The sequence below is a fragment of the Schistocerca gregaria genome, chromosome 3, assembly GCF_023897955.1.
Source record: "Schistocerca gregaria isolate iqSchGreg1 chromosome 3, iqSchGreg1.2, whole genome shotgun sequence".
In the NCBI taxonomy this organism is placed as follows: Eukaryota; Metazoa; Arthropoda; class Insecta; order Orthoptera; family Acrididae; genus Schistocerca; species Schistocerca gregaria.
In genome coordinates, this window is record NC_064922.1 from 147,340,312 (window position 1) to 147,356,305 (window position 15,994).

General features: G+C 44.7%; 1 protein-coding gene across 4 annotated transcripts in view; it reads right to left on the reverse strand.

Moving 5' to 3' along the window:
* Positions 1-15,994, reverse strand: part of LOC126355792 (uncharacterized) — a 171,909-nt gene that overhangs the window by 108,872 nt on the left and 47,043 nt on the right. For all 4 annotated transcript variants that reach the window (XM_050006202.1, XM_050006201.1, XM_050006200.1 and 1 more), the window contains exon 2: positions 2,430-2,515. The gene's annotated coding sequence lies outside the window, so the exon portion shown is untranslated. The remainder of the gene's footprint in view (positions 1-2,429; positions 2,516-15,994) is intronic.

The window sequence follows — 15,994 nt, forward strand, 5'->3', positions numbered from 1 at the left end:
AGATTAAATTTCACATTAATATTCACACACAGCCAATGCTGTGAAGACGACATTGCAGCAGTTTCAGTGGGAAATGCTGGAACATCCACCATACAATCCCATCCTTTCATCATGTGACTTCCATGTGTTTGGACTTCTAAAATAAGCTATTTGCGGACATCAATTCACAATGGATGACGGAGTGTGTGACTTCTATTACAGGGCGACAGATGGGAGATAGACTGTTTTGAACTGCGTAGTTCTGAGGGTGTGGTTGTGGGAGGTGGTCATGGTGGGGATAGTTCTGATCCACAAGAGACGCCATTTCATTTACTCAGTCACAATGGAGCAGTGGGACATGCAACATCAAGTGTTTGTCTATGACAGTTTCGTGAAAAGTGGTGAGTCTATTATTGCTACGCAGCGACTGTTTCATGCATGGAGCTGTTCTGAGCCATAACACAATCCTCAGATGGGTGAAAAATTTCAGATCAACTGTAAACATACTGGATAAGAAGCATCCTGGCCCAAGACGCAGAGTAACGGCATCAGAAAATGTTGAAAGGGTAAGGCAAGCGGCAGTCAGAAACCCATGACAGTCAGCTAGATGTCATGCTAGTGAGTTACAAATCAACCGTGAATCAGTTAGACAAATTTTGCATAAAGAATTAAAATTCCATCTCTACAAAATGCTAATTGCCCTGCAGCTTAAGGAACTGATTTTGCTGTATGAGAAGACTTCACTTACAGAATGCAACTGATTTTGGGATCGAATGAATATTAAATTTTATTGATGAGCAATGAAGCTCATTTTCATTTAAACAGGACCGTGAATAAACAAAACCTACAATACTGGGCTCGAGAGCATCCATACCTTATCCACCAGCATCCTCTACACTCAGAAAAAGTAGCAGTCTGGTGTGCTCTTGGTTCTGTTCACATTATTGGACGGTATTTTTTTTTTTTTTTTTTAAGAGAACGGGGCCACAGTTACTGTTAATTCAGTTCATTACATTCATATGCTTGAAACATTCTTGAAACTAGAACTAAGAAGATGGCGAATCCCTTTAAAATGCATTTGGTTCCAGTAGGGTGGGGCAACATTACACACTGCAAAAACTTCAATGACAGTTCTTAGACACATATTTCCTGGCCGGATTATCGCATGTTTTGGCAATGTCCCTTGGCCTCTCATGTCTCCCAGCTTATCAGTATGTGACTTTTTTCTGTGGGTGTACCTTAAGAACTGTGTCTATAACCACAAACCATGAAATTTGGATGAATTGAAGAATGCAATCATTCAAGAAATTGCTGCCATCCCTGCAGAGATTTTAGTCCATGTGATGGAGGATTATGAGAAGAGACTTGAGTCCTGCATTTGAAATGATGGACATTACCTTGACGACATTATTTTTCACAAATAACTTTGTTAACTAAAATGGCAAATAATGAGCTTTGATTTTTTGTAAATAAACATGCATTAATTTCAAAGTTGGCTGAGTATTATTCCATTAAAAGCTGTCTGTCTCCCGTGTGTCACCCTGTACCTTCTTCAACGATGGAATTGACCAGCTAGTGCCACAAGGGATAAATGTGCCAACAGTTGTGGCGACTGTTTTTGAGTAATTGTGCTGTGTATAAGTACATTTTGAGTCAATGCAACCATTACCATTACCTTATGCTAGTGGTCAGGTTTCATTTGAAAGCCCCTTCTAGATTCTAATGCCATACAGATAGCCCTGAAAATTTGTGCTTGTGAATTTTTAATAGATATGACAATAGATATGCAATAAGTAACTGATGCATGAATAGTTCACCTAAGTTGCTAACAATTTTATTGCACTTCAAATGATATGAAATGTTCTGTGACTTTTCTCAGTGACAGTTACTTTCTACTCTCCTTCCTATTATCTGTTATATCCACCCCATGTTTTTTGTTTTCAATTTTACAAGTATATCACAGCTATTGAAAATCCACAAGCACAGATTTTCTGGACTATCCTTAAGACATTTGAAATCTGTATTGTGGTAAGAGATATTATTTAATACATTTTAGAGTAGTCTATTTTAAAAACCTGGTGTAGTCTGTTTTAAAAACCTGGTATATTAAAAATATTTTATTTAAATATTTATTTTTTGACTTTTAGGCTTATGTGAGTGAAATTTTTCAGTCGATTTAAGACTTTTTGATGAGATTACAATCACTTCCTGCAGTAAACTTCAGGTTTATTTCAGTTTCTCTTCAACTGAGTCACTATGTTGCCTCCTTCTATGTACGTCTCACAAAAGAGCTCGAATGTAAAAATGAGAGAGAATTGAGTGCATACAGAAGCTTAGCAGCAATTTCTCTTAACTGCAAAACATTCATGACTGGAGCAGGAAAACAGAGAAATAGCAGTGGTGCACCAAGTACTCTCTATAACTCTGGTAACTGGTACAATGGGACGTACCCTCTTTTATATACACCACAGCAGTTTGCAGTGTATGGACCTAGATGTAGATGTAGATCTTCTTCTCACACTGTAGAGAGCTTGACCTACAAAAGAATGGAAATTTATATTAAGAATCAATGATGAAGAAACTCTGCAAAATTTCTGTTGACACTACTGTGCTGCAAGTCTGGAATGACAATCAGCAGACAAGGACAAAACAGAATGTCTAAATACTAATATTGTGCCAATTTATAACATGTAAAATATGGCTTAGAATTCTGACAAAGGTGTTCATTCAAAAACATCTACAATTTCATTACAATGATCTACCATTTCCAGAGGTTTAAAAATACTGCATCATATGAATGTAATTATAAACAGTATTAGCATTTGCAATTCAAAGCTGCTAATGGCTAACTACCTCCTGGGAAAACTAGACAGTCATTATAGTTGCTAATAACCAAATAATGTGTTGGGTTCTCATTCATGTAATATCTTTTTACGGACCATTTTTGCCTTTGTTAGCCTGACTCAAAAATCACAGGGTATATCAAAAAGGATCACCTCATTTGTATATGTCTATATTTCTGAAACTAATAAACACATGCAATGAATTTTGTTTTTTGATGAACAGGGAACCTTTTCATAGGTGTTCAATAGCCCCCAGGAGATGCACAGCATATGTCAGTGCAGCATTCAAATTGTTTCCACACTGCAGCAAGCGTGTCTTGAGTTACATCTTCCACAGCTGCTGTTATTTGATGTCTCAGTTCATTCATATTTGTTGGTGATGGAGGCACATAAACAGAGCCTTTTATAAACCCCTACAAGAAATAATCGCATATAGTCAGGTCCAATGGCAAGGAAAGAGTTCCTGAAGAAGAGAAATTTGTTAACATTGAGTATAGATTTAAGTTTCAGGAAGTCATTTCTGAAAGTATTTGTATGGAGTGTAGCCATGGATGGAAATGAAACGTGGACAATAAATAGCTTGGACAAGAAGAGAATAGAAGCTTTCGAAATGTGGTGCTACAGAGGAATGCTGAAGATTAGATGGGTAGATCACATAACTAATGAGGAGGTATTGAATAGAATTGGAGAGAAGAGAAATTTGTGGCACAACTTGACTAGAAGAAGGGATCAGTTGGTAGGGCATATTCTGAGGCATCAAGGGCTCACCAATTTAGTATTGGAGGGCAGCATGGAGGATAAAAGTCATAGAGCGAGACCAAGAGATGAATACATTAAACAGATTCAGAAGGATGTAGGCTGCAGTAGGTACTGGGAGATGAAGAAGCTTGCACAGGATAGAGTAGCATGGAGAGCTGCATCAAACCAGTCTCTGGACTGAAGACCACAACAACAACAGTCAGGTCCAGGGACCTTGTGGGCCAGTAACGCAAAGCTGAATCATTTGGTCCAGTGCAACTGTTCCATCATTCAGTAATCCCTTAATTTAAAAATTCCTGCACTGCCAGTGTGACATGATGGCCATGGCCATGTAAAACTTGAGAGTACGCTCTTTCCAACAGTATGTTGTTCACACACATATCTCAAATAACCTAACAGTTATGATTTGTTTAAATGGGATTATTGTTTTTTATATACTCTGTATATACACACACTCTGCAAGAGAACTCTTACTGCAAATTTATGCAACTATAGCAGGAATTTGTACAGTGGTAGGATTTAACAATACTTCCTCCTGCATTTCTCATAGTTTTCAGATGTCAAGCAGGGCTAAAGCTAGATCTTGTGAATGTTTCAGTTACTCATGCATTGATATTGCATGTGATCACACTGTCTGACTCAAATATCATATGATTGTTTGAGTAGTACATGATAGCGTATCAAATTCTCCAGTTCATCACTTGGCCAGCCCTAGTAAATTGCTGGTTCTGCTCCAGCCATACTTAAACACACAGCTAATATTTAGACAACACACGCACAGAATGGCATTACATACACTCCTGGAAATTGAAATAAGAACACCGTGAATTCATTGTCCCAGGAAGGGGAAACTTTATTGACACATTCCTGGGGTCAGATACGTCACATGATCACACTGACAGAACCACAGGCACATAGACACAGGCAACAGAGCATGCACAATGTCGGCAATAGTACAGTGTATATGCTGGATGTAGTCCTGTGGAACAGCTTGCCATGCCATTTCCACCTGGCGCCTCAGTTGGACCAGCGTTCGTGCTGGACGGTGCAGACCGTGTGAGACGACACTTCATCCAGTCCCAAACATGCTCAATGGGGGACAGATCCGGAGATCTTGCTGGCCAGGGTAGTTGACTTACACCTTCAAGAGCACGTTGGGTGGCACGGGATACATGCGGACGTGCATTGTCCTGTTGGAACAGCAAGTTCCCTTGCCGGTCCAGGAATGGTAGAACGATAGGTTCGATGACGGTTTGTATGTACCGTGCACTATTCAGTGTTCCCTCGACGATCACCAGAGGTGTACGGCCAGTGTAGGAGATCGCTCCCCACACCATGATGCCGGGTGTTGGCCCTGTGTGCCTCGGTCGTATGCAGTCCTGATTGTGGCGCTCACGTGCACGGCGCCAAACGCGCATACGACCATCATTGGCACCAAGGCAGAAGCGACTCTCATCGCTGAAGACTACACGTCTCCATTCGTCCCTCCATTCACGCCTGTCGCGACACCACTGGCTGCGGGCTGCATGATGTTGGGGCGTGAGCGGAAGACGGCCTAACGGTGTGCGGGGCCGTAGCCCAGCTTCATGGAGACGGTTGCGAATGGTCCTCGCCGATACCCCAGGAGCAACAGTGTCCCTAATTTGCTGGGAAGTGGCGTTACGGTCCCCTATGGCACTGCATAGGATCCTACGGTCTTGGCGTGCATCTGTGTGTCGCTGCGGTCCGGTCCCTGGTCGACGGGCACGCGCACCTTCCGCCGACCACTGGCAACAACATCGATGTACTGTGGAGTCCTCACGCCCCACGTGTTGAGCAATTCGGCGGTACGTCCACCCGGCCTCCCGTATGCCCACTATACGCCCTCGCTCAAAGTCCGTCAACTGCACATACGGTTCACGTCCACGCTGTCGCGGCATGCTACCAGTGTTAAAGACTGCGATGGAGCTCCGTATGCCACGGCAAACTGGCTGACACTGACGGCGGCGGTGCACAAATGCTGCGCAGCTAGCGCCATTCGACGGCCAACACCGCGGTTCCTGGTGTGTCCGCTGTGCCGTGCGTGTGATCATTGCTTGTACAGCCCTCTCGCAGTGTCCGGAGCAAGTATGGTGGGTCTGACACACCGGTGTCAATGTGTTCTTTTTTCCATTTCCAGGAGTGTATAAAGATTGAAAGAAATGTATCACATGCTGAATTGCTGAGTTACAGATCATGTGTTGAACCGTTCTCATAAGGAATTAGCCCCTCCAACTACATTTTTACACCATTCCTCCAAATCACTTCCTGAAACTGGTGTTTACAAATTTAAAGCCTTAAGTTAAACAACTACATTCATGAATCAAAACCTTGCTGAGGTAGAGGTAGAAGGAGAGGAAAGGAGGAGGGGGTTGAGCTTACATGCCTCAACAATACAGACAGAAGCCTATAAATGGAATGGTGTGGTATTTGTGGAGAGGCCAGACTAACCTGTGAATTCTGAAGACAGGTAGCAGTCTTTTTTGTAGATGAGAGGGCAACAATCTGGATCACTGATGTGGCCTTGTGACATTAGCCATGAAGTGCTGGTGCTGTAAGCAGCTGAAAGCAAGTTATTTCTCCAAAGGACATGCAGGTCTATTGTGTGGCTTAATCATGAGGACATCCTCTTGGGTAAAACATTCCAGAGACAAAACAGTCCCCTCTTTGGACTCCAGGAGGGGATGGCTCTGGAGGATGTGATCATCGGAGAGGCAAAACTGGCATTTTTTGGGTCAAATTGCAGTATGTTAGATACCTTAACTGGGTAGCTAGATCAGAGAATCTAAAAATAGAAATGCATAGGTTGATGTCAGATATACTCAGAATTAGTGAAGTGTGGTGGCAGAAAGAGAAGGACTTTTGATTGCACGGGTACAGGATTATGGCAAAATCAAACAGAGGTAGGATCTAATTCAGGTTGTTGTTGTTGTTGTGGTATTCAGTCCTGAGACTGGTTTGATGTAGCTCTCCATGCTACTCTATCCTGTGCAATCATCTTCATCTCCCAATACCCACTGCAGCCCACATCCTTCTGAATCTGCTTAGTGTATTCATCTCTTGGTCTCCCTCTACGATTGTTACCATCCACACTGCCCTCCAATACTAAACTGGTGATCCCTCGATGTCTCAGAACATGTCCTACCAACCGATCCCTTCTTCTAGTCAATTTGTGCTACAAGCTCCTCTTCTCCCCAGTTCTATTCAAAACCTCCTCATTAGTTATGTGACCTACCCATCTAATCTTCAGCATTTTTCTGTAGCATCACATTTCGAAACCTTCTATTATCTTCTTGTCTAAACTATTTATCGTCCATGTTTCACTTCCATCCATAGCTAAACTCCATACAAATACCCTCAGAAACGACTTACTGACATTTAAATCTATATTCGCTGTTAACAAATTTTTCTTCTTCAGAAACACTTTCCTTGCCATTGCCAGTCTACATTTTATATCCTCTCTACTTCGACCATCATCAGTTATTTTGCTCCTCAAATAGAAAAACTCCTTTACTACTTTAAGTGTCTCATTTCCTAAACTAATTCCCTCAGCATCACCCGACTTAATTCGACTACATTCCATTATGCTTGTTTTGCTTTTGTCGATGTTCATCTTATACCCTCCTTTCAAGACACTGTCCATTTCGTTCAACTGCTCTTCCAAGTCCTTTGCTGTCTCTGACAGAATTACAATGTCATCAGCAAACCTCAAAGTTTTTATTACTTCTCCATGGATTTTAATAGCTACTCCAAACTTTTCTTTTGTTTCCTTTATTGCTTGCTCAATATACAGATTGAATAACATCGGGGATAGGCCACCTTCAGAATTTGAAAGAGAGTATTCCAATCAACATTGTCAAAACCTTTCTCTGAGTGTACAACTGCTAGAAATGTAGGTTTGCCTGTCCTTAATCTTTCACCTAAGATAAGTCGCAGTCTCAGAATTGCCTCACGTGTTCCAACATTTCTACGGAATACAAACTGATCTTTCCCGAGGTCAACTTCTATCAGTTGTTCCATTCATCTGTAAGGAATTCGTGTTAGTATTTTGCAGCTGTGACTTATTAAAATGATAGTTCAGTAATTTTCACATCTATGAACACCTGCTTTCTTTGGGATTGGAATTATTATATTCTTCTTGAAGTCTGAGGCTATTTCGCCTGCCTCATACATCTTGCTCACCAGATGGTAGAGCTTTGTCAGGACTGGCTCTCCCAAGGCTGTCAGTAGTTCTAATGGAATGTTGTCTACTCCGGGGGCCTTGTTTCGACTCAGGTCTTTCAGTGTTCTGTCAAACTCTTGCCGCAGTATCATAACTCCCAATTTCATCTTCATCTACATCCTCATCCATTTCCATAATATTGTCCTCAAGTACATCGCCCTTGTATAAACCCTCCATATACTGAAACTTCCTGGCAGATTAAAACTGTGTGCTGGACCGAGACTCAAACTCAGGACCTTTGCCTTTCGCGGGCAAGTGCTCTACCAACTGAGCTACCCAAGCACAACTCACGCCCCGTCCTCACAGATTTACTTCTGCCAGTACCTCGTCTCCTGCCTTCCACACCTTACAGAAGCTCTCCTCCTCTATATACTCCTTAAGTAAAGCTGCATGCCTTCGGGAAAAATTAAAGCTGTAGTTTTCCCTTGCTTTCAGCTGTCTAATTCAGGTATGGTATAGGTCTAATAATGAATAAGAAAATAGGAAGGTGAGTAAGGTATTAAGAACATCATAGTGAATGTATTGCCATAGCGCAAGTAAACCCAAAGCCAATACCTACCACAATACAAGTATTGAAAGAAGGTATGACGAAATAAAACAAATTATTCTGACAGTTCAGGGAGGTGAAAATTTAATTGTGATGTAGGGTTGAATTTGAATAGTAGGAAAAGAAAGATACAGTAAAATAGCAGAATATGGACTGGAGGAAAGTAATTAATGAAAGGATAAAATATAAAAATGAAGCATGTGAAAGGGAATACAGGCACATAAAAAATGAGACTGTCAGAAAATGCAAAATGGCTAAACATGAATGGCTCATTGAAAAGTGCAAGGCTCCTATGAAGCATTCTTAAACAGAGCAAAGATAGATGTTTACTACAGGAAAATTAATCAGTCTTTTGGAGAAAACAAATGCTCACATATGAACTTCAAGAGCTCAGATGGAAGCCAGGGAGGAAGAGAAAGTTGAAAAGCAGAAGCAAGGGCTATAAAAGGGAAATGTACTGGAAGTCAGTACTATATAAATAGAATATGAAGAAAATGAAGATATGGTGGGAGATATGACACTATGAGAAGAACTGAACATACCACTGAAGGACCTACATGGAAATGAAGTCCCTGGAGTAAAAGATATTCCCCCATAACTGTCGAGGTCCTTGGGCCAGCTGGCCATTAAAGAACTATTCCACCTGATGTGCAAGATATACGAGACAGGCAAATTTCCCCCAGACTACAGGAAGAACATAACAATTCCAAATCCAAAGAAACCAGGGGCTAACAGGTGTGAAGCACATGCAAAAATACTGACATAAATTATTTGCAGAAGAATGAAAAAAATGGTGGAAGCTGACATTGGGCAAGATCAGTCAGGTTTCCAGAAAAATGTAGGAACTTGTGAGGCAAAACTACTCTATGATTTATCTTAGAAGACAGAATGAAGAAAGGCATATCTACATGAAAATAGAAAAAGCTTTTGATAATGTTGACTGGAATATGCACTTTTTTAATTTTGAAGGTAGCAGGGAGCAACAGGCTATTTACAACTAGTACAGAAATCAAACTGCAGTTATAAGAGACATACGTGAAAGGGAAGCAGTGGTTGAGAAACGAGTGATTATTTTGTCAGTTAAGTAGCTAATGACAGTTGAATTATAGTAGAGAGGATATAACATGTAGACTCACTGTTTTACACAATTACTACCTGCTTTCCGAGTTGGTTATTGTTGTGCAGTTTCTTAGCAACATCCGAATCGTATTTACATCGATATTTTCATATGATCCTGTATAGCTAAGTAGGAAATGACTGCTGAAATATGGAGTTGGCCATATTTGTAACTGAAGGATGGAGCTGACCATGTATGTAATGAACTTTAACTGAACTCCACAAGTTGCACTGTTCTAACATCGTAAAATCCTCACTATTGTTATAATTTATTGTGTGTACATTCAACAAAAACTCATAACTTCCAATTTTATTGAAGAACGTGAGATTATTTTATTAATGACACAATTGTAAGAAAGTGGTTCTGTTAGTTTATACATTCCACAACAGTGTTCAGTTCGTGAAATTCCACAATGTCATAATCAACCTCACTGTTCTGATTGAGGCAATCACAGCGATCAGCTTCTGGGGGTACCTCTTGTTTGATGTCATTTTCATCAATGATCTGAAACCATTTCAGTTCCTCACATTTGTTCCACTGCTCCCTGTAATGTTTTGAAAGCAACTTTCTGACGTCTTGTACTTTCAAGGGATTTACTCTGATGGCAGGAACTAGTTCTGTAGGATTTATGTCTTTCGGCCGTTTACCTTTCTTCATAACTGACAAAGGCTGTGCAATCTTGAAATTATAGTTGAGTTCTCCACTAACAGTGACTGAGTTTGACTTCCTAGTCAGCACAAATCTTTTAATATGTGAAATTTTAAACTAAAGTGCTCCTGGATCTTTCACACACGTTTTATCTTCAGCTTTCCAATCAACATCACTCCAGTGAGTATTCAAGAGCTTTACGATTCCATGTTTCCTAAAAATTTCATAGTACTCTTCCAGTTGAAGAATTTTCTCCTTTTTCTTTAAATCTTTTTCAATTGTTCCAAACACTCTATCACTCAGCATGAATGAACGGCCAGTGACAGGAAAAACAACTTCCATCTTCTGAATGTTTGGTACAGTACAGGATAACCAGGAAAGACACAATGTCAAAATTGTAGTGTTCTTATTTTGTCCCAGGCAGCCATCCACAACAAGATGTACATTGCTCAAAGTACCCAAATTTGTTTTTCTCTGTAGTTTATGAAACACTACAGAAGCCACTTCATTAGATGACCCATTCATTTCTTGTTCTCCCCAGGAGAATATCGCAACATTCTCTTTGCTTAACGCTAATTTTCCAGTAGAATATCCAGAAACAACAGTCAAATTGCAGCAATACAACTGTCTGGAATAGTATGCAATTTGATCAGGCAGCTTTGATATGGGTAGATTCTTCTGCATGTCGAATGATACGATGTACATCCCAGGGGTTTCCCCTTTTTGAAGTTTGTTAAATCCTTTAGCTTGCAGTTTGTGCAACGTCAAATCTGTAATTTCTTATACTTGCTCATCATTCTCAGGCTTTATGTTGTCAGTTAGGTGCAGGCAAGCAGAACAAATTGATATTAAAATTAGTCACAAAAACTTTTCCAGAACAATGATGGTGTAACTTTTTGATAATCAGAAACCGATTTTTGGTATATTTCCCACATTTTAGCTATACTTAGATTAGTGTCCAGATAAATACGAGCACTACTTGACCTACAGTAATGTGATTCACTTCCTTTAAACTGTTTAATGAAAGTTTTTACAGATGTAATTTTGGTGCTGTAAACAGCAGTTTTTCTATAACCTCCATGAGTTTCAGAGGGTATACGGCATCCTTCTTTTTTGAAATGTTTGAAAACGCCTTCTACTCGATCTTTTGTAATGCCAAGCACTCCTAAAAATGTACTTCAGGAATCCTATAATATATTTCCTGCCATTTTCTCAGTGGAATATTCAAATGTGTAGCCCTTCTCACCCCGATCTCCACCACTTGGTTAGTGTCCAACTGGAGAATTTGATGAGCAGTATTTAGTTATGAAAGCATCCTGAGTCTGTTTTGCTGATACAGCATAAAATGCTCTGTTAAATTGCTTGATGTCCACCATTTTCAGGAGGGTGCAGTTCTTCTTTCCTCTTTGACCACAGTTTGGACATACTGGTAATTTCATCAGTCCATATCTATGGCACAACAATGACATTACACACTAATAACAACTCATGTTGTAACTAGGCCATTATAAAAGTTGCTTCTAAAGGAAATAAGTTTTTATTTACTAACATCACTTTCTTCTGTTCTTCTAGAGGTGGCAAAAAATAACGTAACTGATAGAAATAACCGGTTACTGAAGAGTAACGGTTACTGCGATAACCGTTCCTCTGATACAGGCAGTTATTTCAATAACTGTCTAACGTCAACAGTGCCTCGCGCCATCTGTTGACCGAAGATCGTACTACGTGTTCCCCTCAACTCATTGGAGATCTGGCTAGGAACTAAGGAGAGAGTAGACCATTTGGAAGGCGTTCTATAGGCCATGGGAATAACTGTGAGACTGTGCGCCATCTGTTGATAAGAACTGTGTACTATATCGTGCGCCTTCGTTACTTTTAGCACAAACAATTAAATAAAGTTAATGTCCGAGCGGTGGCTGATAGGAGCTGCAGTACACGCTTTAACAAGTACAGTCATTCCCTTAAGCCACCGCCTCGTATGTCAATTTAGCTTGGACGAGTTGTATAAAGAGAGGTACCATAAGGAATTCGAGCGACTATGGAAATAACTGTCAAAGATCAGTATTTTCCTCTGGCACTACTCTCCGGTGGTACTCAGCAAGGTTACCGCCCTTCGGTTGTGCCATTCCAGCACTAATCGAAGCGCTAGTTTTTCAGGTGCCAGCCAGCCAGCGGTATAGCCAGCAGTACAGCCGAGCAGCAGCAGCAGCAGCGGTCCCGGCCAGCATCAGTGGTCCAGCCTGTACCAGGCAGTAACCCCCCCCCCCCCCGCCCAGCAGCAGCCAGCCAGCCAGCCAACCAGCCAGCCAGCCAGCCAGCCAGCCAGCCAGCCAGCCCGCCCTCCAACGGCAGCAGTAGCAGCAGCAGCAGCCCTGGCCCCGTCCAAGGCAGCAGCAGCAGCTGCGGCATTCCTGCCAGTCGGCGTCGGCGTCAGCTTCAGCTTCCGCACCAGCAGCGTGGGACTCTGGTCGTCATCCGTCTTCGTCTTTGTCCGTCTTCATCTTCGTCTGTCCCCAGTTTTTTTCTTCCCCTTTCCTTTTTGTCCTGTGTCTTTGTTTATCCTTGTCGTAATGTCAGCCCCCACCACCACTACAACCACTACCACCACATGTCCCCCTCTGCCACCACCACCACCATTACATGGTGTGCCCAGTCACACCCCCCTCTTTCCATCCCTCCTCTTCTCACTCTCCCTTCGCCTTCACTCTTTGTTACCCCCTCTTCAGCTTCTTCCTCCCGCTCCTCTCCCTCTGATCCTTTCCCCCCACTCCTCCAGCCTGTCACTGTAGCTCCAGCTAGGGTGGTGGCCTGTCGGGCCACTGCCCACGCCCAGCTCTCCCCATCACCTTCGCCATCACCGCCACTGCCGTCGCCGTCACCTTCACCGTCACTGTCTCCGGCGCCGTCTGCTGCATCCACACCGGGACCTGCCCGTTCCCGCCACCTCCCTATAGCTCCCATCCCTCATATCACCACCCACTCCTCTGCCGCCGATAAACGCCCTAGTGGCCCCGCCACCTCCTCCGCTCCCAAAAAGGCCCCGCTCCGTCCTCCTTCCCCCTCCCAGGATGCCATGGATGTCTCCCCACCTATCCCTGCTCTCTCCGCTTCCTCCTCCTCCTCCTCCTCCTCCTCCCCCCATTTATATAAATACCTCCTCTCCCGTCCGGATCCTTCCCTTCTCGAGGTCTGGAATCTCTCCCTCCTCCTCTGTCAACACGTCCCTGGTGCCCCCATCTCTCTCCTCACTCCCAGACGTGATTTCGTTCTCATCTCCTCCCCCAGCCCTACCCTCCCACCTGACATCCTCTCCCGCCTCCCCATCACCCGTTTTGGCCCAACGCTTCCCTCACCCCTGCTCCTTCTCCATCTCCAACCTGCCAACCCCAACCCCCGCGTCACCCACCGACCCTCACCGCTGTGATCACTCGGCTCAGTCTGTCGATCACGGAGGAGGAGGTGTTGGCAGAGCTCAAGGCGCATCCCACACTGGAGGTGCGGGCGGTCCACCGCATTTTCAACTCGGCCGGCCCCACCCACCTTATGCGGGTTTTCTCCGAGGACGCCCCCTCCATTGACCGTCTCCTGAAGGAGGGTGCCCTCCTCTTCAACCAGCGCTATAAGGTCGACCCCTCCCGTTCCCCTCCTCAATGCCTGTGCAGTCAGAGGTGTCTGCCCTATAACGCACACCCAAGAGCTGAGCACCGCGAGGCCCCCACCTGCCCGCATTGTAGACAAGCGCACTTCCTCCGGCAGTGCCCTAACCTACAATCCCCTCCCTCCTGCAATACCTGCAATCTCCCCCATCCCACCTACTCCCAAAAGTGTAAAGCCTGACCCCGTTCGACCACTCCTGAGTTCACTGTACCTGTCCATCCTCTGGACACTCCCACCCCTCCAGGCAATGCCCTTCGTCCCCCTCCCCCACCGCTGAGGACATCATCAGGTTTTGTCTTACAAAACGTCCACCCTTTCCAGCGCCCTCACACCCTCCAACAGGTCTCCCTCACCGCCTGTTCCATTTTCCACTTGAAACTGTATGCTACCTCCTCCAACAACCAGGCCCATTTCACCTTCTCCCATCTTGACACCCTTGTCTAAATCCCTGTCATGGCGCAACAGCAGTGTATCCTTTTCAACAACATCCGCTCCCTTCCCGCCAACAAGAACCTCTTCCTGCACACCCTTGCCACCCAACGTGTGGAAGCCTTCCTCCTCAATGAAACTTTCCTCCAACCCCACCACACCGTCCACACGTTGCCCTAACTCCTTCATCGCTCCGATAATCCCCTCCCGATTGCACGTGGCGGAGTTGCCATTATTCGCCACCACCACATCCCAGTTCGGCTCCAACCTCTCTTTCCCGACCACACCGAACACCTGATCCTTAGTCTCTTCTTCCCTGGCCTTACTGTCACATGCACCACCATCTATGTCCGCCCTAACGTCCCTATTCCCTTCGACTTCTTCTCCCACATTGCACGCACAGAACTCAATGCCCCTATCACTACACAGTATCTCATTGCTACATTCCGCACCAAACGCCACACCGCTCCTGGTCACAATCATGTCACCTACTGTCACCTTTGTGAAGCTCCTGTCTCTTTCCTCTCCACCCTGGCCAGGCTCTACAATGTAGTCCTGTCCACCGGTTACTACCCCGACCTGTGGAAAACCTCACGTATCCTGATGTTCCTTAAACGTGGTAAACCGCCATCCTCCGTCTCCTCCTACCGTCCCATCAGCCTTACCTCGGTCTTCAGCAAGGTCCTGGAATCTATCCTCACCCCCCACATCCACCAGCATCTCCACCAGCACCGCCTCCTTCCCATTACCTAGTGTGGCTTTCGGCCATCTTTCTCTTCCGACGACCGTCTCCTTCACCTCACTCATCTCCTGTCCGACCAGCTTAATTCCCGTCGCTCTGCATTCTTCCTCTCCCTGGACCTCGAACGTGCTTATGACCGCGCATGGCATTCCGGTCTCCTCTTCAAGCTCCAAACCTTCACCCTTCCCATTAATTACGTCCGTCTGATCGGCTCCTTTCTCTCCCGCCGTCCTTCCTACATCACCATCCATAACACGGATTCCTGCACCTTTTTTCCCTCCACTGGTGTGCCCCGAGGCTCCGTCCTATCTCTGTACCTTTTATATACGGAGGAATTGCCGTCGCCTTCACCCCCCGTCCACCTTCTCCAGTTTGCCAATGACACGGCCTTCCTTGCCCTTGCCCTTGCCCTTGCCCCCACCCTGCAGCGCTCCCAACACCTTCTCCAATCCCATCTTGACCGGTTCACCGCTTGGTACAACCAGTGGTTGCTCAAGGTCAATCCCTCCAAAACCCAGGCGATCATTGTAGGCAAAACCACCCCTTCCTTCCGCCTCCTTGATTTCTGTCTCACCATCTATGTCCGTCCTATCGCCCTCACCCCTACGCTCAAGTACCTTGGCGTCACCCTCGACCATCGACTCTCCTTGACCCCACATCTCCGGACAATCCAAGCCAAGGCACGCTCCTGACTCCGTCTCCTCAAGCTCCTTTCCGGCCGTACGTGGGGTCTGGACCCCTCCACCATACTCCACACCTATAAATCGCTCATCCGCCCTATCCTTTGTTATGCCCATCCGGCCTGGATCTCCGCCCCTCCTACCTTTTACAAATCCTTGAACGCCATGCTCTCCGCCTTAGCTATCGCATCCGTCTCCCCTCCCCCACGCGGATCCTGTATGATCTCATTCCATTCCCCCACCTCCTCCTTTTCCTTGAGAGGATACGGATCCTGTACACCTCCCGCAAACTCGATCCTCCTCACCCACTTGTCTCGCCCATCCTCTCCCACCCCCGCCCGCTGCCGCGCCTG